The 24,690-nt window shown below is 30.6% G+C and overlaps 1 protein-coding gene across 6 annotated transcripts in view; it reads right to left on the bottom strand.

Moving 5' to 3' along the window:
• The window catches only part of LOC118187558 (uncharacterized), a 338,262-nt gene extending 314,191 nt beyond the window's left edge, over positions 1–24,071 (bottom strand). For 3 of the 6 annotated variants that reach the window (XM_085808464.1, XM_085808465.1, XM_085808462.1), the window contains exon 1: positions 23,727–24,060. The gene's annotated coding sequence lies outside the window, so the exon portion shown is untranslated. Of the gene's footprint in view, positions 1–7,725; positions 10,769–23,726 lie in introns of those variants that run through there. The other 3 variants (XR_015038747.1, XR_015038746.1, XM_085808463.1) reach the window with 3 other exon arrangements.
• Between the last annotated feature and the right edge of the window lie 619 nt (positions 24,072–24,690).

The raw sequence follows: 24,690 nt of genomic DNA, 5'->3' as shown, positions 1-24,690 counted from the left end.
TTTACCAAAACGCATTCAAAAATTCGCTTCTGAAACTTACTTGCTTAGCTCTCTCAAATAATATATGCATACGATTCCCAAAAATTTAGTTAATTATAAATCAAGCATTTTTATCCTGTGAGGAAGAAATCTTTTGTTTAAATAATTTGACTGTGAAAAAAACTTTTCTCGTTGTTGCATTTTTAAGAGAAACCCACTATAAAATTTTAATTCTATACACGTATGCTAAAAGGCATGTTTTGACTAAAATAATCGTAATTTTGAAGGCTAAATTATTAGATTCATTTCTAAAAGTGCTGGCATGGGTCTACGATCAACTGTTCAAGGAATAATTTTACAACTTTTAAAATTTTTAAAACAGGTAATATAAGAAAGTGATGTGATACTTCTTTGGCAATATGAAGCAACTCCAATGATGGAACACAGAAAAAACTTTATTTAGCTCTCAAATGGCGATATACAAAACAAGAAGAAGAAAGAATTCTAATATTTAAAAATAATTTACATTCTTCGTGCGAGAGTCGCACGTGGCACTCGAGCCTGGTTTCAAATATTGCCATTCAAAAATACCTTAATGTTTACCTATTTAAATTATTTAAACTACAAGATTTTAATAATATTTAAAGCTGTTACAGTGAGCTATGCTTTCGCCGAAATCCGAACTTCTGATCTTCTAACTGCTCTTCGGGGGGGGGTGCTACCACTTACTCACCAGGCAGCAGGGAAGACAATGCAATATTTTTACAATACCCTATAAAAAGAAACGCATTTCAAACAGCTCATGGAACTCATTAATGCTAAATGTACCGTAATTTTCAACTCTTAGTGTAACAATTTTTCTGAAAATTTGTTAGTTGCGATACTCCTAGGATTGTCATCTATTCAGATCTCATATTTTAATTAAAAACAGAAATAACATGCAAAAATATAAAACATGTAAAATTAAACAGAATCTTTTCGATGCACACTAAGTCGGTTGTATTTGGCATATTTTGAGGTTGTTTTATTTCTATGATTGTTTACATTTATGGCAAATTTTCCAAGAAAACTAATATTTCACGCTAAAATCATAATTTCACAATGCCCTAAAGTTATATTAATTATGCTACATTATGATTGTAACGTATGATAATTACCCTGCATCCTATTATTATTATGAGATTAATATCCCCATAAGAAAAATAGTAATTTTCTCATTGTATATAGAATAAAAATATCGAATTTCAGGGGTGATGTCTATAATTACCGTTACCTTAAACACCGCAAAACTGTGTTTTAGAGTTACATTCACTATTCCATTAAACATTTAAGTATAAAATATCTGTCTTAGAGGAGAGGAAACGATAAAGAAATGGTTGCATTCAACCACATTTTATTGAAATTATATTGGGGAAACATAGAGATAATGATCCATTTACTAGTTATAATAGACACAGTTTTGCGTTATATGCAACTCAGATTTATAGCGAGACTAACATCTAAAATGAACATATCTAATAAAATAGATGTTACTGATATCATTTCTCAAAATATAGCTTGGTTCTTTATCATTCGAATTACGGAATAAATTTTCACAACAGTAACTTCTTTGGGGGGGCGAAGGTTTTTAAAGTAACCTGAAAATATAGTTTGATATATTTTTTCTAATGCTTGATGGGATCGTCTCTCTCAGTATCGAATGAAATATCAAAAGTCCAAGAGTCCAGAATAATAACTTTAAGAATCTTTAACTGAACTGACTTCGAATTCAGTGATGCACAGATAACAGTTTTAAATGACAAAAATAACTCTACCTAGCTTCAAACACCTGCGGTCCTCTTTTTTTAAATCTTTAAATCTTCTGAAAAATATTTTCTTCGTTCCAATTGCTTGAATTTCACTGCTCTTGAAGCATTTGTTCCTTACGAAAGAACTACACGAAAATGTTGACGCTTACTGAGCCAACAATTTTTTAAACAAACACTTGCAAGAACTAAAAAAGAAAAAAGAAAATACTCAGTGCACTCTAATTCTGAAATTTCACAGCTCTCAAGAATACGTTTCTCCTACTGCTCTCTGCCAAATCTTACTACCAAGTTTTGCATCATCTATACTCATATGTTTTTATAGTATTGTAATATATAAAGTAGTTCAAACCAGTGCGATGATTATTTTCTGCATTAAATCTTGAACGGCTATCGTATTTCGATGTTTAGAAAGTTCTTCCCAGATTTGTAAACGTTTTTCAGGCATCTGAACTCTAGGAGCAACTTTTCATTTTCAGATCTCAGGTAACAGCTGATAACAGTTCGTTAGGAAGGGTCGAAGTAAGAAAAAGGATCTCAGAGCCTCTTCGGAAGACTGTTAACGTTTTCATGTTTAACGTCTTTCTAGCCCATTTTTTTTCTAACACGGGGTTCCTCGAAAAGTTGTTTATCCTTTACTTTGCTTTGATATCTCGTTAAAATTACTTCTGCTTTCCTCAGAGAATAAAATTCTCTGGTTCAACTCTAAAAACGTGGTTATTTTTATTACAAATTATGTTAAATGTATAGTTAAAAATTTTCGAATATTACCCTGCATAATCGACTTTGCCTGTAATATTTTATCAAGTGTCACAATAAATATTACCGTTACATAATTGGAATGCTATAAATGCTATAAATGTGAATTTTTACAATTGTTTTTAACTGTAATCACAATTTTGAGGTCTTCCGGAATTCTTGCATTAAAACGATATTTTTCAACCTTTTAAAAATTATGTGCGTAGTTTCTTTCTTTTGACACATTTTTTTTTTCTCTTTAAGATGTCTTTGCATAAAAGATGCTGCATAGAATTAAAAGCAGCCTTCTGATACTCAGATTTATTTCTCATAGGAAAACATGTAATTTGTGTCTGACTTAAAAGAAGTTGTAAGAAGTTCATTCTGAGAAAAACGCCCAACATTTACATTGCTCGAACAAAAATCTTTTTATTGCATCAAATGTTAATACAGAGTTCTTTTTGATATATTCTTGTTAATTTTAATTTCATTTCATCTAATTTTATTAAAGCACATTTCTACGTATTTAAAACACTAAGTATTTTTAATTGAAATCCAGAGATGAATTATCCATTTGATTAATACAATTCTCTGAAACACATTAATTTTAGCTATTTTAATGCAATGCATTGTTTCTTAAATGCTGTATAATGTTCTTTAATTTTCAGTTCATAATTTTCTCACTTTATTACTTAAATTAAGCAACTGATGACGAATTAAGTTTTAAAAAACAGAAAAAAAGCTACAATCTTCTATTAATACAAAAATGTTCCTCTCCTTTTTTAAATAAATTTCAGATTTTCGACTACAAATAATTGTCTGCAAAAACCTGTGCGATGTCCTCAGCTAAAAAATTCAAGTTGTGTTTGCAACTACAATCTAACTCAAATTATCCGAACTCCGACTATCCGAATCGCTTTCAGAATTTAAAAAAAAAATTAAGAGTGTGGCCACATGCAATTTCTCATTGTCAAGCGGATACGTGACTTGGTTGTCCGAGAACGGATGAAGACAGTCAAACAGCTTACTTTGACAGAGATGTTCAGCAAGTTAGTGACTTTCAGTACTTGTAAATACTCTACAGTATGTTATATAACATGTACGTAAAAGTGTTCCCTTTTCATTTTAATTAATTAAATATTAATTAATTTAATAATTAATTTAATAAATTAATTTCTTTAAAAATGAATTTTTTCTCTCATTTTTAACATACAGTAATTAACTGAAGTGTTCGTAGACCCTTTCTTCGAAAAAAGTCCAATTATCCGAATTTTTGATTATCCAAATGGGATCCGGTCCCAGTTGATTCGGATAATTGGAGTTCTACTGTATATAAAATTTCATGATGTTGATAAAGAAAACAATAAAACATACAGCATAAAATAATTAACTTCGAGCTGATAGATTCATAAATCAGTTATTAAATACGATTTTCCTAGCAGTCAAATTTTCCCTCCCTTTCACAAAATACAGTTTTTACCTAATTTTGGTAGAAGCATCCTAAAGATTTTCTCTTTTTTAAAAAAATACGGGTAAACCAAGGAATGTATTGGAATGAAATGTACTCTGGGAAGCTTTTACTTAAATGGATATTTGATTTATTCATTCATAACCATACATTTCTGCAGAAAAATATAATGGAACTATGAATAATAAAATTTTAGTTTAATTGCTTTCTACAAAAAGAAAAGAAAATAGGTGCAAATAAAAATTCGCGAAAGACATCAAGAGCTTAGTTAATACCCCTTCTCATGGCCTGCCATCAAAAGCTTCAACTGAATCTCCCACAAAAAAGTCACGATGAAGCAGTAACAGAACTGTAAGACATAGCGTTAATTGGCCTACGCCAATAGCACTAGCGCTGACTTTGCGTGAGCCATCAATAAAGCCATTCAACAAAAGAGGGAAGATATAAATGGCATCCTTTCACGGTTGCTAGATTCTTCATTAAAAAACCGGAAACTTTTTCGATTGGTTGTGAAACATCGGTTTCTACTTTTTTGTGGTCTTTATCTTTCTCAAGAAAAAGAGGTAAGGAGGATTTCTTTGACAGGCACTCTAGTTTTAAGTCGTAGAATAGCAGTAAATTGCGATGGAATGTACAGGAAGGACAATTTTTCGGATTTTGTTGAAGAATTGGCAGCCAATTAAGTTTCCTTCGGACACTAATTTCCCATGTTTCAGAGAAAGATAAAGCAATTCGAAACGCGTCAGTTAGGTCCAGCAATATTACTCTTGAGCAGCTGGCCTAAAAAACATTGTATTTTTTACTTTAAAAGACTTCTAGATAAACATCTACAGAAAGTTTTAATTATTTTAAGACTAGTTAAATATCGTTAGAGAGATGTAAAAATTAACCATTGTGAACAAAGAATAGGTTACATCTTCTAAAAATCTTAGCTAAATGCTAATATGAAATAATTATGAATCGCACTAAATAATTTAGGTGACAGTAGAATTCCTTTATATCAAGGGAGAACTGTATTGTTTTAAATGTAAATTCACTCCATTGTTGGACTTTATATTCTATCATTTAGTTAATCTGATAGAAGGCACTATCAATAATAAATTAATCTTCATAAAATAAATTAAAATATAATGCATTAAGCTTAAAAAAATCAATTCCTTTTGCACAGTTGTTTTATCTTTGTTTAATAATAAGTTAGTTACTGAAATTTATTTCATTGAAATTTCGAGAACAAGTAAATTATGTAAAGGCTAGGTTGTTTTAATATGGCAAAGCACACGAGGTCTAATCGCCTAAGGAAAGAATGTCTTCGTGGAGGACTTTCTAAGAGAAACTGGCTCGTATCCACGTTATAAAAACCACGAAACCCAACCAAGCAGCCAGCCCGTTCGCCAGTTGGGATCCAGTAAGAATTACCAGTCTTCGGCAGTTTTTTAACCGCTCGCCCACTGATGGGGCAAAGCATATTAAGAAAAAAACTGGAAAGGAACAGAGTCAAAAATCTAGTTAAACCAAATTCTGTAGGGGTATATGGAGAAGTGTATCGACATTTTTTGAACGTATTTTACCTTCGATTTATTGACTGCGACATTTGATATATTTATTGTGAATATTTCTATTGATTTTTGAGAACAGATAATCCATTCTTTGCATTCCCTTTTTAAAAATTATATTAAATGCCATGTAGCTATTTAAAATAAAAAAATACCTGTTCCTTCAATAATAACGTACAGTTTACAAATAATTCAATAACTACGTAAATTGTTCCTTCAATAACTACGTACAGTTTACAAATGCAACTATAACAGCTAGTAATGATTCTATTCGAGTCAGTAAAAACTGAAACTTTACAAAATCACAAGTTCATTTCAAATTCATCATCGAATACTTATAAAATTCTTGACATTTTAAATTATTAATTATTTGATATTTAAAAAATATATTGAAATTAAATATTTAATATGGTTCAAGCATACCATATAATGCTGCTTAAAATTTTTCAATAAGTTTTTAAATAAATGTTTAATAATCTGTATTACATAAATTTTCGTATTTAAACGAACGCAAAAGTTTTCATGTTATTTATATCCCTTCATTTTTTCCCTCCATTTTTAATCTTTGAAATTATTCTTCATCCATGTTTCATTGGTTATTTTTAAGGAACTGATAAACCTGAATTTACAGACAGCTTCAAAATTTATATTAACGTTATAATGTTTGTTCCAAGCATTTTATTAGTCACTACCTTGTAAGTTACTCATTTCTACACATTCTAACTTTTCTGATTTAAGTCATTCCTTTTAGAAATGACGTAACCTAAAAATTTGTAGTTAGGCCTTTGATTGGTCGGTAATTTAAGTATGGAAGAGCATACGAAAGCTTTCTGCTAAAGGAAAAGGATATCTCCGGGGATTACTTTCTGAGTGAAAATGTCTCGTATTGAGGTATATGGAAAGAGCCGCCAAAACCAACCATGAAGCCAGGCCGTTCGGTTGGGTTCTACCCTAATTTATCTACCAGCACTCTTCAATGTTAAACTTTTTTGCCACTGCTCATAGCTAGGCAGTTAATTAGCAGTTACTGCACTCGACAATTTTAAATTTTTTTGCACTGATCGTAGCTAGGCAGTTAATCCACGTTTGCTAAGTTATGAGACATCCACAAGCTTCTTTGCGAACTAGGATAACAGTGAAGAGTATCATCAAGCAGTAAATTAATTGCTATGATTTTTTTCTAGGTCATTTTCGTGAGAATTAATTAAGCCTTTCTTCTTTTTCTAATGAAGGCTACCTTATCTTAATATTGTATAGATCGATACTTATTTGGACATTATTTATGCCCAGCAGCAGCAGCTGAATTTTAGTTGCTCTCGCTTTTCATTGTAAATACATATGGTAGTAATTTGTAAATATTTAGATAAAAGTTAGATCTTTACGACGTCTATACAATGGTCTCTGAATGTAGATTGGTGGGATTAAGGGACTAGACTAATTCCCTGATATTTTTGGTATCAACACGTCCCAGTTAATTTCTAACTAACATTTAAAAAAATTAAAAACGTCTTGAGTTCGTGTTTATGGAAGTTTTCTTGTTACATGTGGTTACGTTAGGTATTTGGTTGTGGCAAAGCATATAAAGGTTATCTACCTCATAAAAAGCAGATGAGGACTTTTTAACGGAAACTAGCTCTTATTCGCATTACATATTTAAACCCTGAAAAAGGACGTGGTATCATTGGCGTGATCGCAGCATAACAGTGTCTCCTCATACAATTTTATGGAAGTCGGCCACTGCTCGTCAAAACAGAAATCTTCGTAAGAATAACCGGTATAACGAAAACCAATTTGTCTTAAAGCAACTTTTTAGAAGGTTCAAATTAAAAACTTAACTTCATAATTTCTTTAAATAAAAAAACAAAACCGTTCTTTATAACTGTAAAGGCAATTTTCTGCTAGGACACCTTTGTGAAGTTCCTGTTTCAGTGAAAAGAGGCGGATTTGCATAAAGTTGCCAGAACTTTTTTGGCAGGACACCATTATGAAGACGTCTCACAGCACAGCATTAAGGAACATGAGGAAGCAAACACAAAATCTGCTTAACCAGCTGTACGCATCGCGATGTGACACCACCTGGTCTCCGTAACCTTTGAGACCTTGTATATTTTAAGAAAAATAAGAAGTTGTGGAGACATTAGATACTTTTTGGAAGCAGGCAAGCTGAAAAATATGCAACGCCTTCACCGGGAATCGAACCGCGGACCTCTCAATTACGCGCTGAGCGTGCAGACCACTACACCACGAAGTGACGGAGGGCGCTAAGAAGGCGGGAGAAATACCTTATAAAGTAATAACTAAAAATTAAACATATCCCAGATATTTCTGTTTGACAAAAATAACATACATTACGCACTATTTCAAAGTGGATTACAACTGCAATTTGAATATGAGATATAGATTGTTTTGCTAATCTTGTCTCCGTTTTGAGACAGATAAGTCTTTTTTAATTATTGATGTATTATAACATCGATCAAAATTTTTAAGAAATGCTTATATAAATATTTGTTGATACATCAGACCATCATTACTTTTGAAGTCCTTCTTTCCCAGTTATTGTGATTTAATCATAACATACTTCGCGTTATTCGAGTTCCTTTTTGTGAATAGAAAGCAATACTTTTTCTTCACACCCCACTTTAGTAAGATCCCTAGACCCTTCTGGTGAAATTTAAGGCACGCGAATGAAATGGTAGTATTTTATTTAGGGATTAAATTTGAAATTGTCCAATTACTTTTCTAAATTCAAAACATGCATCCTAAATATACTTCTCATTTTATTTGAAAAAAATAAATGGTCTAAGTGACCGTCCTAACTTGTTGATATTCACTTGTTTAACCAATAAGAGAAAGCAATATCATTGAAACGAGTAGTGAGTAATATTATATACTGCTTAACAACTTTTTTCAAGTCCTTTTTTCTCAATTACAACCTAGTTTTCGAACATGGAAGTTACTGGAAGCTGAGATCATTTGTTCTAGAACAAAGACTTCTAAAATAAGGCGCAGTTTCAAGAAAGAATTTCTTACTTAAATATTTTTTCTGTGGTAACCAGAAATTTACGGTAAATGCACTAGCAGAAGAAAGTATGGTACTTGTGTATTAACTGTCACCTGGCTATACACAGCGAACAATACCATCGACTGCTCTGCTTATAGCATTAAGACCGCTCATCCAACATTGCACATCATGCTATAATTGTGGGAATCCTAAAATTTGTTGTGTGTTGTTTTAATGGCAATGTATCGCCGGGTACCGGATAGTAGACAAGTACTGAACATATTTTGCAGCCAATAAAAAACAGTGAAATGTTATCTTGAAAATATAAATAATTATTGAAAATGTTAAATTCTAAAATAAAAAGTAACAAACCTAGCAAAATTTTACCTAATCTCTCAAACTTTTGAAAGCAAATATATTTTATTTCCTCTCTCTGTTTTATCTTTCGTTAGTTGGCTACCATATTGCAGAAAGAGAGAAGGCGACATTGACTGACCCTCTACAGAAAGGGGGACATCCCTCTCTTGCCCCACTTTTGACTCCCCTACATCCATGAACTACGTTTAAATGTGAGTAATAGGATTTTTTAAAGCCAGTTAAGCGTGATTCTGCAGTTCGGCTGAAAGTTTTTTCCATGCTCAAGGACAATTAAAATGAAACTGAAGCCACTGCTCTTCTGAAAGTGAACCAGTCTAACATCTAAATGCGATTATCTTCGCTTCTCTTTTCTTGGATTTGCTATTCATAGAAATATCGTTCAATTTCATGCAGTCTTTGAATATCTGGGGTTTGAAACGGCAAATCAGCTTTCATCCATACTCTTTTTTTCATACCAATGCACCATACTAAAACTTTTATCCATACTAATGCACATAAAATTACCTTATTACGAACACTTTACTGGTTTTCATAATTCTTATTTCCAGTTCTATTTTAATGGCTTGTTTACTTCAAAATATTCATATTTGCTGTTGAATAAAAGCAGACTATACCATTACATACTTGCGGCTGAAATAACTGGATATTTTCTTCGATTTGTCAAGAAATGAACATCAAAGCTGAATTCAAAATGTCTCTTTAAAGATTCCAGGTGGAGGGCAATGCTCTTAAATTTTATGTGCTCTTCCATTACATTAGTCACGTGATCACAAATTTTGAATTCTTGAGAGGAAACATTTTATTGGTCTAGCTGATATAATTGACTTAAATGTTTAAAACAAAGTTGAAGGTTTATAGAGTATGATTGTTGACAAAATCTGCATGTGAACATGCGTATATATGTTTATATCTATCTATGTCTATTTCTCCTTCTCTCTCTCTCTCTCTCTCTATATATATATATATATATAAACATATGTTACGGTGAAACACCGAAATCTGGAGAATGTCGACTTTCACCGGTGAATGTCAACATTCACATAGTCGCTTGGTGTATGTCCGAAATATTTTCCAAATACTCTTATTTCTGACTTACACCGGTGAATGTTGAACATATAAGAATATTATATTTCCTTCTCCGTAATTCATTCGCGAAAAAACGCACTCGAGACTTAGAATAAGAACTTAAGAATATAAGAACTTAAAACACACAGTACATTCAAAATGAGAAAGGAAAATAATAGAAGTTATAAACTTACCAAATTATGTGATTCAAATCTTATTTATTGCAACAACTTAAACTATTATGACACTTTGAATTGCACAAGAGGCCCTTTGCTTTTACAACTGCATTTATTTGTTGAACACTTCCTTTTGGAATGGCAGCGTGTACATATACTCCTCTCTTTTCGACCTACACCAGAGCATATCTGTGATTGTCGACATACACTGGTAAGGGTCCGAATGTACAAGAATGTAAAGAAATATTCGATCTTTCACCGACGTATTTGGTGAATGTTGACATTCTCCGGTGAAAGTCGACATTCTCCTATATATGCATGTATATATCGCAGTTATTAATCAGTTTTAATTTTTCTATTTAAATTTCCAAAATTACGTAAAGTTCCCGCTATACGCTAAAAAACGTAATTAATAATGTTTGATTGCGTGTCATGTCTCCTCTCCCCTCCCCCGATGATACTACTTAAGATAGTCACTTTCTATGGTCAAAATGTTTTTCATCTATTAGTTCTTGTTTAGCTTCTGTATTTTGAAGTTCACTATATGACCTCATATCTGCTTCGTGTTCGGATGGTTCGGATGTCAACCTGCTTTCATATCTTTCCTGCAAAACAAAAATTTCAAATAATACTTTTTACATTACTATGCCTCACTTTTATTTCTTTCTTTTCAAGTTTTCAAGTTCTTTTCAAGTTCATTTCTGTACTGTTGCTTATAGCGCATATCATTTGAACTAATGAAAACATAAATTAAAGTTTAAAAATTAAAATAATCATAAAAAACTAGCAAGAAAATCAGTCCTTTTACTGTCTGTCACAACATGGCAAAAATCAAGAACTGTATTTTATTCGTAAAATATAATTCTTGATCTTACGAAACTCGCCTTGAACCAAAATCTTTGAATGCACCCGAATATGTGTACAGCGGAACCTGAACTAACTTCAGATTTATTTCTATTGGCACCAGAGGTGCTATTAATCTCGACCCTCCTTTTTTTTTTTTTTTTTTTTTACCAAATCACTTCTATATCCGTATCTCTTTTCATATAAAATTATCTTTTCAGCAAATATTATGGCCTTGTATTATTTTTAAAAAAATAATATAGCCAAAGTAAAAAAAACACTCTGTCGGGAATTGAAAAAATATACTGTTTTTAAATATTTTTCTTTTGAATTTTGTGTGGAGTAAGAATATTTTTTAATAAGTAAAGTTAAAAGACAGAAAAAAAATCTGAAAGCTTTCAGATTTATGTTACGCCCAAGGGGCGTTTTTTCTTTTGGAACGTTTTGAGTGTTACCTTCATTTATTAAACATCATGTGCTTCGCACTTAAACCGTAAAATTAAATTTAACAGTAATATCACAAAATATTTAAAAACAGCATATCTTTAGAATTTCGGATGCTCTCACGCGCTGGAGATAATTTTTTTAACAGCGTTTCCACTGCTCGCTGTGAAATCGTTGAGTTTGTTAATCAAAATATCGTTAAAGTTTTACAAAATATGAAATAGATAATTAAACAAATTCCAAATTTGGGCTTCCAGATACCCATATTCAAGTGGAAGACTACGTTATTCAAAATTTGATGCCTCTATGTTCCGTTTTTTTTTTCATAATGCAAGAAACATACATACATTCATGCAGATTCTTCATTTAATTTCTTTAAATATAATTCAGGGCTCTAATATTTGGTGGCAACAATTCGAGAGACGAATTGGTGAGACGCCGTTTTATAGTGGACGACGCAAAATGCCAAAGCGAAATTAATAGCACTTCTGGGCAAATTGTCCCTTTGTATTAAAAACAATCACAGTAATCTGTTCCTTATAATACCTACAGGCTGAAGTAAGCGGTGCGAACAATTGCATAGTTTATAACATTAAAAACATAAAAATATTATTTTCAGCAGACTGAGTCCAAAAACCAAAACCTGCAAATGCAAGTAACCCAACGTATGTAAAACAGAAACATATGTAAATTTTGAAACCCCACAGACCGAGTTAAACACTCTTATAAAAAATTATAGTATCAAAATCAAATAACAGTAATAATATTCAATTTAAGCGACCGAGTCCCAAAAGCATGTAAAGAAGCAATCAAACAAATGAAAAAAAATTAATGAAAATTTTATCCCAAAAAACATAAAATAAAAAAAGAGGAGTTAGTTCTTAAAATATGTAACATTAGCAACGTAAGTTTTAAAATGAAATATTCGAGCAAACAAAAGTTTTGATATGAAAAAATATATTCGGTCTGGTTAATAGCTAAGGCGAAAATGTTCAAAGTAATGAATTTAGGTAAACTAAGAATTTGAAACTACGAATTTAACTTATTAATATTATTGAAAATAAGTAGAAAAAATCTCCATAGTAACATTAAATATGTTGTAGCGAAAATGAAAAGCTTCTAAAAGGGAAAAACATCGAATTACGTGGATAATAAAAAACCTAACACAAATCCAAAAGTAACCGCCACTGAATAAAGTTCAAGTGCACATCAGCTCGCTTTAGTTCAACAAATGGAATAAGTTGTAGTGTTTAGTTCAACGAATGGAATAAGTTACAGTGTTTAATACAAAAAAATTATTTTGTGTAAGTTCAGCGGTCGAAAAATGTGTAGTGTATTGTGATAAAATATTTTTTAAAAAGTAAAAAGATTGTGAAGAATAAAAAAATAAATTCAAAGCAGTTAAAAGGGAATAAAAGCAGAAAATGAAAAAAGTTGTCAAATGTTACAGAAAATAGAACTCACTCTTGAGACTTAGAAGCTGAATTCGACTCATTTTATTAATACAGAAAGATAATTAGACAGACTAATCCCAAATTAAAACTAATGTAAGAATTTTGAGTAGAATGTGTAATGCAACTCTGCTAAGAACATCCAAACTATACCGCCACAATGACTTGGATGAAGCTTTTTATGAAACACAGTAGTGTGGGGGTGAAAATAATAATTAGATTGACAACAGCTAGTTGGTTTTGATGAAATTAAGTGAAATTTTTTTATCTTTTAATAGTTTAAATAAAAAACTAAGTTCTTTTGTAAAATCGTTGCTGCTATTACAAATATTTTTTATTCTTTTTTATAAAAATTGTGTTGTAGTAATCTTTTCGCGATATTAGATTTACAATTAGTTTAATTGCTTTGAAATTGAAAAGCCTTTTTTTATCAAATAAAGTAATATTTTTGAGATCGTAAATTTGTAGGTCAAGATAATATACTTCGGTGCCATGCTTGATTTATGAATCATTTAGGATACATATTTTGTTTTTCAGTTTCATTGTAATTATTAATAGCAATGATATTATCAGTGTACCTGTAGGTAAATTTAAATGTCCTACTTTATGGAAATTGTTAATAAAATTATAATTCTTAACAGCGGGTTACAGATGGCACTTGAATAGTTTGTACCCATAGGAATACCATTAATGTGTAGAAACATTTTATTCTGGCATTTAATAAAACTGTGAAAAAGTGTGCGTTTAAGATAAAAGTCCCATTTTTCAAAAATTAATTAAGAGTTTAATGCTGGGAAATAAGTGATATATCTCAATTAAACTACTGTAAATTTCATTAAGGGGCAAAGTGGTATACAAGTCCGCAAAATCGTAGCAGTTTAATACTGTAAATGTGTTTCTTTGTTAATAATATTAATAACTTTCTGATTATTGTTGATATATTGTTAATCCAGTTGTTATGTAATTCAATATTAGTTTGCTTCTGAACCTCAGTATAAACTGAAAATTTTGGTAGAACTTACATTGATCCTTTTTTTTTTTTTTTTTTTTTTTTTTTTTTTTTTGTAATTATTTACTCCATTAGCTATAAAACTAAATTTGATTGGGTTTTAATGAAATTTTGGAAGTGCACACAAACTGGAGAATTTGTTATAGTGTTATATTGGCAATTTTAAGTTTTTTGTGAAAAGCTTTAAATCTATTAATAAGTTTTTTTTTAACTTAACATTTTGCAAATAATTCTAAAATTATTCTTAACTTTGTCAGTAATATCAATAATAAATTGCATTTTAAGCTCTTCAAAACTTAAGTTCCTTATAGTTAAAATAGATTTTATTTATGTCATTGAATTGAAGTTTATTAATATTACTTTAATGCTATTGTAAACATGTTTCTATTCTTCGAATGAGTTGAGTGGATAGCTGTTTATAGTTGGTTGTTATAATAAATCGGTCAAGGTTGTGTTTAATCTTCTTAAGAGAAATATTCTTACTATGAATGTAGTTAATTCTGAACTTGATGCCTAAATTCATGAATTCCTTAAGTTATTGGTAATTCATAATATAAGGATTTCCGATAATAATATGCTTGTGATGGCATTCCCAAAGCTCAATTCATGACAGAAGCATGGTGGCTCATTTCGTCCATCAGTTTGAAAGGCATGATCGTGTCTTCAAACTTTGTTTTCAGAGGATAATATTTTATACCGTAAGTAAAAACAGTACGCCTCCCTCAAGATGTGATAAACAGATAAATACTAATAAATTTAATTGTAATTACACTGTAATTCTAGTAAATGTACATGTATAGAATAATTATAATTATATACAGTTTAATCAAATAATTCTATTGTTTAATAATTGTAATTATAAATCATGCAATTAAAAGTACATTCTAATTGAATTACCTCCAATTACAATTATGTTGCAATTGGCTAATTTATGATACAATTACATTGTAATTAAATTTATTGCAACTGCAATTGCATTGTAATGAATTAACTGCAGTTACAATTACATTGTAAGCTACCTTGTTGATTGTTATAATGATTGAATTCATTATAACTGCAATTACATTGTAATTGCCGCATTTAAAATTACAATTACATTGTAATTGAAGCATTTTAAATTACAATTACAGTGTAATTGCTTTAACTGTAATTGAAATTTTAATGTAATTAATTACATTGTGATTGAAGCAATTTAACTTACAATTATAATATAATTGCTTTAACTGTAACTGAAATTTTGATGTAATTAATTACATTATAATTGGATTACATATATCTGCAATTACATTGCAGTTCAGTTATTGTCAGTTAAGTTGTAAATAAATTACTTATATTTAAAATTAAATTTCAGTACAATTATTAATCAGTTACATTGTAATTGAATTATGCCCAACTCCGGCTTGCATGTATCTGTAATTGAAAACTTGTTTTCTTTTTTTTAAGTATTTTGTGACACAGTATAATGAATAAAATAAAATTTAATCAACATTTCATCCAACCGTAATAAAAGTATTTTATCTTTTGTTGTTTATATAAAGTTTTATCTCGCATTTGTACAATTTTTACGTCAAGTCCATTTAACGATTTTAGACTGGCTTAATATAATAGTTATACATATAGCGATTTTTGACCTTACTGATGACATAAAAACTAATATGAGAAATTTAACATAAGAAACGTTTCGAGCACAAGAACTTTAAAAATTTTTAATTAAAGAATTTATTTGAGGAAAGAAAGTTTTAGCTTTAACTTCGCCCAAATAAAGAAATTTTAGAACAAACATTTACCACAAAAGAATTTAGTAAACTTAATTCCCTAAATTTCTAATAATTTTTAAGCATTGTGTTTAAAAAATAGTCCAGCTTTATCTGCAATATTTGCAAACCTGGAGAACAAATAGTATCTTCCATACTCTGACCTTTTAAAAATACTGAAAGGAAACGAATTATGCTGACAGTCCCTTTCTAAAAAACAAATTGAACTTTATTATATAAGACCTGCCGCATACAAAAGCTTGTCTGTAAAGAGATAGATAAAAAGCTATCCGCGAAACAGAGAGACTATCAATGTTACCTAATTGGAAATAAAAGCTTCATTGTTTAATGCAAACTTACACAGACTGCGATTATTACACGAAGTAAATTTTTTCTATGACAGTAATTAAGTATTCGCTGCCACAGAAAAAATAAAACTTCTCAACAGATGCGGGATACTATTACGAAGATTTAGAGGAAAGGGTATTTTGTAATTTCTTTCCTCTTAAATTGGAAAAAGAGCTGTAGCCATTGTCTAAACAATTTTTCTCTCTATCCCAACATACAAAGCGCATAACGTACTTAAGCTTCATTAACATTTTAATGCTATCCCCAATTCATTTTACATTTTACTAAGGTCATGAATAACTGTAAAATTCACTAACTTGAGCATTTCTAAATACCAGGTAAATTTCTGGACTTTCATTAAAATAATTTAATAAGCCTTGTTAACGCTTAGCTCTTTTATTACCTTTCCAAAATAACAAAATTTCGAAATTAACTTTTAAGATCGCTTTTAAAGCAGCGATGAAGTTTAAACTTAAGTGGAATTTCAGCAGAAATAAAAAGTAAAATGAAAGCTGTTTTAGATAACAAGCAAACAAATCTTAAAGGGTCTAAAAGTGTGTTGGATGAGGATTCTCCACACCCAAGATTTGGCGACTAGGTCCCCTAAAGCCATAGTCGCCCTTTAAAAAGGGGAATATATAAGGTTATTCTCCCGCTTTCCTAGCGTGCCTTCGTGGTGTAGTGGTTCTGCACGCTGGGCCGGTATCCAGAGGTCCGCGGTTCGATTTCCGGCGAAGGCATTGTTAAGTTTTCATCTCTCTTGCTTCCAAAAAAATCCTAATGTCTCTACAGTGGCGCCCGAACTAAAAGGGTGTGGATGATGATTCTCCTCACCCAGGATTTGGCGATTGAATTCCCTAAAAACTCCAGTCGCCCTTTAAAAAGGGGGAGTATATAAGGTATTTCTCCCGCTTTCCTACCGTGCCTTCGTGTTGTAGTGGTTCTGCATACTGGGTCGGTATCTCAGAGGTTCGTGGTTCGATTCCCGGTGAAGGCGGTTGCTAATTTTTCATCTCTCCGGCTTTTCCAATTAATTCTAATGTCTCTACAACTGCACATTCCTGCTTTTAATAATAAGCTAAAAAAATGTCCTTTAACATTTTGAATTTTTACCATGTGACGAAAATTTCGCTTAATTTTGCAACATAAATCAGTTTTGACGCATTTATTCATGAATTGAATATACATATAAATCGCAGGTTAAAAAACATTATAATAGCAGTTTTGAATTCCTGTTACCATGATTATTTTTGGTATATTACAGCGAGGTACCACCACATTAACCACATCAATTTTTTATCAGTTCTTGTTTCTTGCTCAAATGTATAAAGCAGTTAATATAAAATTTTATGTTCTCGTATAAAATGAGGATTCATCTCTCAGAGCTATATTTGTGAAAATGAAACTTCATAAATGGGAATACAAGTACGATGACCATAAACCTTTTGGTATTAAGGACAAAATTCGTTGAAATCTACAGTTCATAAGTTGAAAATCAAAGTCAGCTGTATTTCAAACTGCAGTGCAAAGTATCATATTAAAAATTAAATTTCTTCATCGTTCTAGAATTATGTGCCATTTTGAGGATGATATTTCATTAGAATAGATACTTGGTACATGGCAACAGATCTAACTCTTGGAAATTTTTCATAAATTCTCTGCTGCTTTTTAGTCGTACGTATTAAGAACAACAGCAAACCTGTTACTAATTTCTGTTGTGGGAGGTATTTCGTGAGCGTAGAAAATTTCCCGAAACGTAGAGAATGAGGATGACCAGGTCAGTGCATCAGAACGAAAGAAACATGTTAAATACGTAAACCTTCAACTACTAAGAATCAAGCTCTGAATGTCTTCATGGGTAATTACATGGTCGTGTTAATAAAATCCCTAATAACAAAATAAAATACACTATTCATTCTTTTTGGAACACATTTTCAATACATTCTGAAACCCATTTTGAACTGTTTTCTCTTAATGCACTCTCATATTCTTTGATTTTTTCCTTTTCTAGAGTATGTCGATTTCGAGAATTTCAATTCAGCTTAAATTACAATTAAACTCTCTTTCAATAAATATGATTGGTATTTTCTTATTAACGCCTCAAAAACAAGCATTTGGAATATTCCAAAGTGCCCTTCAAATCAATTCGAAGCATTTTACCCAATTGATAGTAGAATTTCCTAAACTTTGAAAGAACTTCTGCACAATTTGAATAACTTCGATACATACTGACATATCAACTACGACCTAATCAGTATACCTTCCCACCTACATTAATTACTTCATTTAAAAAGTTATTACGAGAAAAAAGTATTTTATTTCAAATTCTAGTCGTTGGATTAAATTCTTTCAAGAAACCCTGCCCTACAAATGTGTACGTACATATAAATATTGTATTAAAAGATTGGAAATGCGATGTATATTGAATAAAAAGAAACAATAAATCGGGAACCTTTACAACAATAACCTAAAGCAGGAAAAGCTCTGTGAGTCATTAATAATTATTTTATTTGTAAGAAGTTCACTTAAGTCTTAAACTCAGTTTGAAACTGCTGTCCTAATAGAAATCATGCATACAAAATTCCTCAATTTCTCTCTACCTGATCATGTATATATATATATATATATATATATATATATGTAATATATAAAATGGCATGCGCATATATAATACATTTTAAGAGTATTTGACAAAATTATTACATCAGTAAAGTACTTCCTTCAAGGTATAAGCATTTTTTAGTTATCTTAACGTGCGCTTTAAATAACAGACACCAATAAAACATTTCAGCAAATTAAAATACATCGAAAACAATTTGCTATAGCAAACATAAATTACCATTTGCTGAAGATCTGTAATAAGATGTGTACATAAATATTAAAAAGAAGTTTTAAAATGCAGTAAGGGAAATGAAATGGAGAGTTTTCTTATTAAGTAATACAATTTTGTTCTTTAGGAAATTTACCTTTCTCTTCCCACGCATACATCAGAAACATTACTGTGTACACGAGATGAAAACAACTGTTTTACATTTTCACCAAATATTAGGTTTCAAGAACTAAATTAATAGACATGAATATCAGAATTCTTCTTAAATTTATAGAAATGAATATTAGATAATAATTTATTTGTAAACATTTGCTACTGAAACAACATTTATTTACGACTAATTAAAGGTTTCTGTCTTCAAAGTAATAATCATACCCAGTCTATTTTCAAGTTAAAAATTTTAAAGTGTGATTTTTTTAACATTCACTATTAATTTTGCAAATAATTGGTTTCAAACTTAGTTTAATTCTATATTTCAGTTTCTATTCTATTCAAATTTACTGTGATTTTCTTCTATTCAGATTTATTATCCTAGCATTCATCTTATACCATTATTTCAAATCAGAAAGACTCTTAATGAGTAGTCTCATATGAATAGTTCTACTGATACATTAGCTTTGTTTTAAAACATATTTAGAGTTAAATACATACATATTTGTTTCATAGTTCTACACACATATGAGCATTTTGTGGTACTTCTCTAGTTATTTTACACCACATTTAATTATCTTACAAGTCCCACATTCACAATCAAATACTGATTTTAATTATTTGCTTTGCTTTTCCAATTATAATGCATTTATCTATTCTAAAGAATTTCGAAAATATTTTTAAATTAAAGAAAATCAGAAATGATCTTCCGTTGTTACATCAGAATTCCCTCTATGACAAACTATTAATCAAAGAGTATAGTAATTTTGATGATATTTTATGATGTTCATGAATGTGTTAATAAGTTAGTAGACAATGTACAATATTTCTTTATTTTGCGTACTTTTGAAACTACTCTTAGTCATCTTCTTCTTTCAAAACCTCAAAAAGTGCTCATATACATCTAAAGTGCAGTTTCCCTTTTTTAACAGAAAAAATTTCGTCCCCAAGCATTCCAAGATAAACTACAATTTTCCTAGTGTCTGAAGTTTATGTCAGAGAGAAAACAGCTCTTCCACGCTTAATGTTATCAGCTTGTTCTTCTCATAAAATTTTCATTTCGCATAAAAATGTATCTTCGTACCATTCAAACAAAATTTTGGTTGGAGAAAAACTTTAGGAATGAAATGTTATATTCTTGTGAAGGTAACAAACATCCTTTAACTGCTTATTTGAGATACTACCTTCTTAAACTATACGTACTTTTATTAAAAATAAATTTCATGGCTTAGTATTCTTTTCTAAGCAAAATTAGATTATGTTTTAAGCTATCCTTCATTATAACATTCAAAATCCTCTTTATCTTTAAGTTTGTTCACCTGTAACAAATTTTTAATGCTGAGAGAGATGATCGATTATGGAGCACTAGTTTTCCTCTTTAACAGCTTCTGTAACTTACTCTATGCATTTACTGTGAAAGAGGGTGACTCGACAAGCATTCACTTCTGATATTTTGAAGAAGTTTTATACAAGACGTTGGATTTTCTGAAAGAACTGAATTTTTGGATATTTCAGAAATTGTGTTCTAGAATATGGTTTTCAACGGATGAATCATGTCCTGAGGAAAAGTGAGTCGATTTATATATGTGTATTGTTGCGTGAGATTTTGCAAGGCCTTCATTAATACCTCAAGGAATCAGTGATCGTGGCAGACTCAGGTGAAGATCACCAAACTCTTCTGAAAGTGTCATAGGAAAATTTTATTTCTTAAGGAGGAAGAAGAAATATTGACCGGTGAATGAATTTTATTGCATGACTGTGTCCAATACAGTTCCTCATAATAATGCCATAAATATTTCAATTTTAAATATGGATTTTCATTTTTCGATTTAAACAACTAGTATATAAAAGAATTACATAACGTTTTTAAATGCAATGTAAATAAGATTTTAAGCTCTTTATATAGCATTAAGATACTATCATTTTCGGGCATTTAGTGATAGGAACAACGAGTCATCTTCAACACAACTTCAGTTTTAAAAACCTACAGTTTGAATTTCGTACTTATGGGTGAAACATAAATTAAATTAAATTAAATTAATCTTAAAATCAAGGTTTACCGTTAATTATAATTAGGATATAATGATAAGAATATGTTTCGAAAGTTAGTTATAAAATGATTCATATAAGAACTACTGTACTTTATTTGAAATACATGAGCTCTGCTTTCAAGAAAGAGAGAACAGAAAACATCTAGTCATGTTTTCTTGTGCTGTTAGGATCAATAACTTCAAATAAATTGAGAGAAATGTCTTTTGGAATAATTAATTAATCCACTGAGAATTGATTTTGATTTCTTGCTAAGCAGGCAAAAAATCATGGCAATGCTTCAGGTCCGAAAATAGATTTTTACTGCTAAGCTGACAAAAACCAAGACCGTTTCTGTAATAAAACTAAGTTTCAAATAACAGTTACTCAGAAAACTAAGCATACTATATTTTGCGAATGTGGAAAGATCGTTCGTGTTTTATGAGTACGAGAAAAAACATGGCATCAACAGTATTATTCATAAAATTACTTACGCCGTTAGCGCTTGAGCTGATGACTTCATCTTGTAGTATTTAAGTGGTGACGTTGAGTGGTTGGAAAATAAAATAAAATAGTATTTCTCTTTCTCGTACAGAACAGAGTCATGCATACTAAAACTAATTTGTTTGTCCTGTATTAGGATATTTGCAATGGAAGATAGGAAGCCTTCCGAGTATCTTCGTTTCGCTTTTGAAGATAGAAAAAGAGTTGTATCGTTTTTATCAAGAATATTTTTAATTATTAGGGTATGCATCATTTTATAACACTATATTACGCTGAATATGTAATTTGGTAGCAAGAATTTTAGTCTATTAAATTTCAGGCTTATATTTCTTCTCATTTAATTTGCATGAGAATCTTTTACTATTTACAGACCCACTCTTCTGTTTTTAAGATGAAATATTTCTTTTCAGGCCCTAATTGGTAATATATATGCAAGAAGTATCCATAATAAGAAAGATAAAATTGCATCCTTTTTATAACCTTGTAAAGTTTGAGATAAAAACTTTTAAAAATAGTACTGACTTTCACTTCCAATACGAAATATGTGTTAAAGGAATAAAATAAATCTGGACAAAATGTTTGGTGAAGGAATTTAAAAAAATTTGTTTTGACATAAAAGAGAATTACCTAATTGTATAGTTACAACAGCATTTACAATTCTAATTTTAATTACTCTTAGAGCCCTATAAATGTATAAATGAGGATATTTAAGTATCATATTTAATCTGCGTGTCGGATGAAGATATATTTGCTATTTGAACAAAGTATTTAGTAATCTATTCCTTTTTATTAAATAAAAAATAAGGATTTTAGAATGAAATAATTATTATTAATAAATTATAATTAAATATCACAATTTCCGATTTAATAATATATTATTAATAAATAATTATTATTAATAAATTTAGACAAATAAACTTCCCAGAATTTGAAATATCAGTTCAACTTACAACTAAAAAATTTGCTATCTAGTAGATTAAGCATGCCTTCAGAATTTTTGCTCTTTACTATTAAATTTGGAGTTTCTCTTGTTCAAAGCTTTAACCATAAAACACAAAAATATTCCGAATTGAGAAGCAAAATTTACTTTGATGATTTGTAATTCTTTTTGTAAAGCATTTTAATGTCTTCCATGAGTGAAAGGACCTTTATTAGTTTGTGGAGAAATACAGCAGTATGAAAGATTAAAGCACACTTTCGGAGAAAATTGTACCTTTTTTCTCATAGAACTAAATGCTGAAAAGTCTTAAAATGTAAAGTTCTGAATCTGCAACGAGAAGTAAATTTCTAATTATGTGGTAAATGGTACTTCTTTAAACTGACCGGTAACTAACTAAATAAACCCACTCGATATTTTACAAATAGTTACTTAGCAAGTTCTATAACCCGAGAATAGAAGTGGTAGCTATATGGGTGCTTTGTATTTCTTCTGATGTGCAGAGTTAAATACTATCCTTAAGAAATACGTCGCTGAGACACTTCTTCCAAGAAAGTATTTCCTCGAGCCATTTTTTGTAATAAACTACTTTATCTCCACTTCCTTCTGCAAAACTCAGTCAATAAATTACATTTGGTTACGTAAAGTAAACCCGAATCACTTTAAGTAACAAAGTTTTATGAAACAAAGGACAAATGAAAGAACTATTTTTCTGCATAAGATTTGACACTGCCATTGAGTAAATCAGAGTATTAGGAATTCGAAAATGCTTCTTTCTTTGAAGTTGCATATGAGTTGGAATACTTGTCAGATAGAATCCAAGGAAAATTAAAAGCGTCCAATAAACTTAAGAATTTGAAGAAATAAGATAGAATTTCTTCTGTAGTTTGATATAGAAAATATTACACATTAGAGCTTTGCCTCCTGATTTCTTAATCTACCACTGAGATTTATTTTGCTTTACCTACATGAAAGCATTTCTAAACTTATGTACTTCCATTCTGTGCACTTTTATGAAAGTATGCAATTTTGCTCTGAAACAACCGAGATCTACCGAATCAGAGTTAACCAAAGTTTGCTTACCCCGTTTTAAGTACTTTTACATAGCGTTTTATTTATTTATTATTATATTCTGTTCAAATATAAATATTTTATTTTTATTGATCTGTAAGTAAAATATGAAGAATAAAAAACTCTTATTATTCGGCATTTCAAAGTTTTAAAACATTAGAAACAGTTATTGATAATATAATAATCTCACTTACTAAAAACGGTCCAGAAATCCTCAAATAAATTTTTTCTGGGAGAGTTTCTCTAAGTTTCTAATTAGTTCGTTAGTTCTGAAGCAGAGTTCTTGGGTAAAACTTATCCTCGTTTTTGAGTTCCTCATGCAAGCATATAGATAATATTAAACGTAGCGGTTCATATGAGTGTACAGCTGTATGAATGAAGCAGGTGAAAAGGAACTGGCACTTTTCCAGGCTATCAGGCCGAGGCACAGGTCCTCTCTATTCGTCGAAGTGCCAGGCTACTTGTGGCCAGTTTAGAAGTGAGTTCTCACATCCCGAAGCGCCGGGATTGAAGCAAAGCGCGCCCTCTCGGCGGACCGGAACTTATTTTCTGCAAATGCGTTCGCGTGCGCGTCTTTTATGATTGGCTGTGGCGAGTGAGGAAAGTTGACAAATGTTTGCGGCACGTGCGGAGAGCAAACTCTTTCGGTGTTTCTTTCAACCGTCAGTGAAAGTGTGAAATGGGCTGGTAGGATTTTACTTTCTCAGGGCGACCATGCGCTTGTCAGTTGTTGCTGAGAATGAACGATCGCTTCAAACCTTAATTTGATGAGTGTGGGAAATCTTAACGTCTAGAGAATCCGAAAATGCCGAATGTAACGAAGGGTTAAAAAATTTGCTCTTTGCAAAACTCTTTGCATTCCGAAACTCAACTATTTAGTAATTAAGATGAATAGTGGTCGTGTTTGCAATGTGCTAATGATTTTTAATTATTAAGGTTGGTGAAAACCCACCCCATGTTTAAGTTCTAAGTTCGGAAAACTCACGAAATATATCAGCATTTACTGACATTTTGCGCACAAAAGAAACATTCTAAAGAAATCCTCTATTAAAAGTCAATTAACATAAAATTTTAAAATATGTTTAATTACTTTCATTGTTCAAGAATTCCTGAGACTAGTATTTCTGAGTATGTATAATACACTCTGTTTTCTGTGTT

Source organism: Stegodyphus dumicola, chromosome X1 (assembly GCF_044657685.1).
Source record: "Stegodyphus dumicola isolate Sdum_Otavi_A_Nest chromosome X1, ASM4465768v1".
Classification (NCBI taxonomy): Eukaryota; Metazoa; Arthropoda; class Arachnida; order Araneae; family Eresidae; genus Stegodyphus; species Stegodyphus dumicola.
The sequence above is the reverse complement of the archived record's forward strand: the minus strand, read 5'-3'. Positions and strand labels throughout refer to the sequence as shown.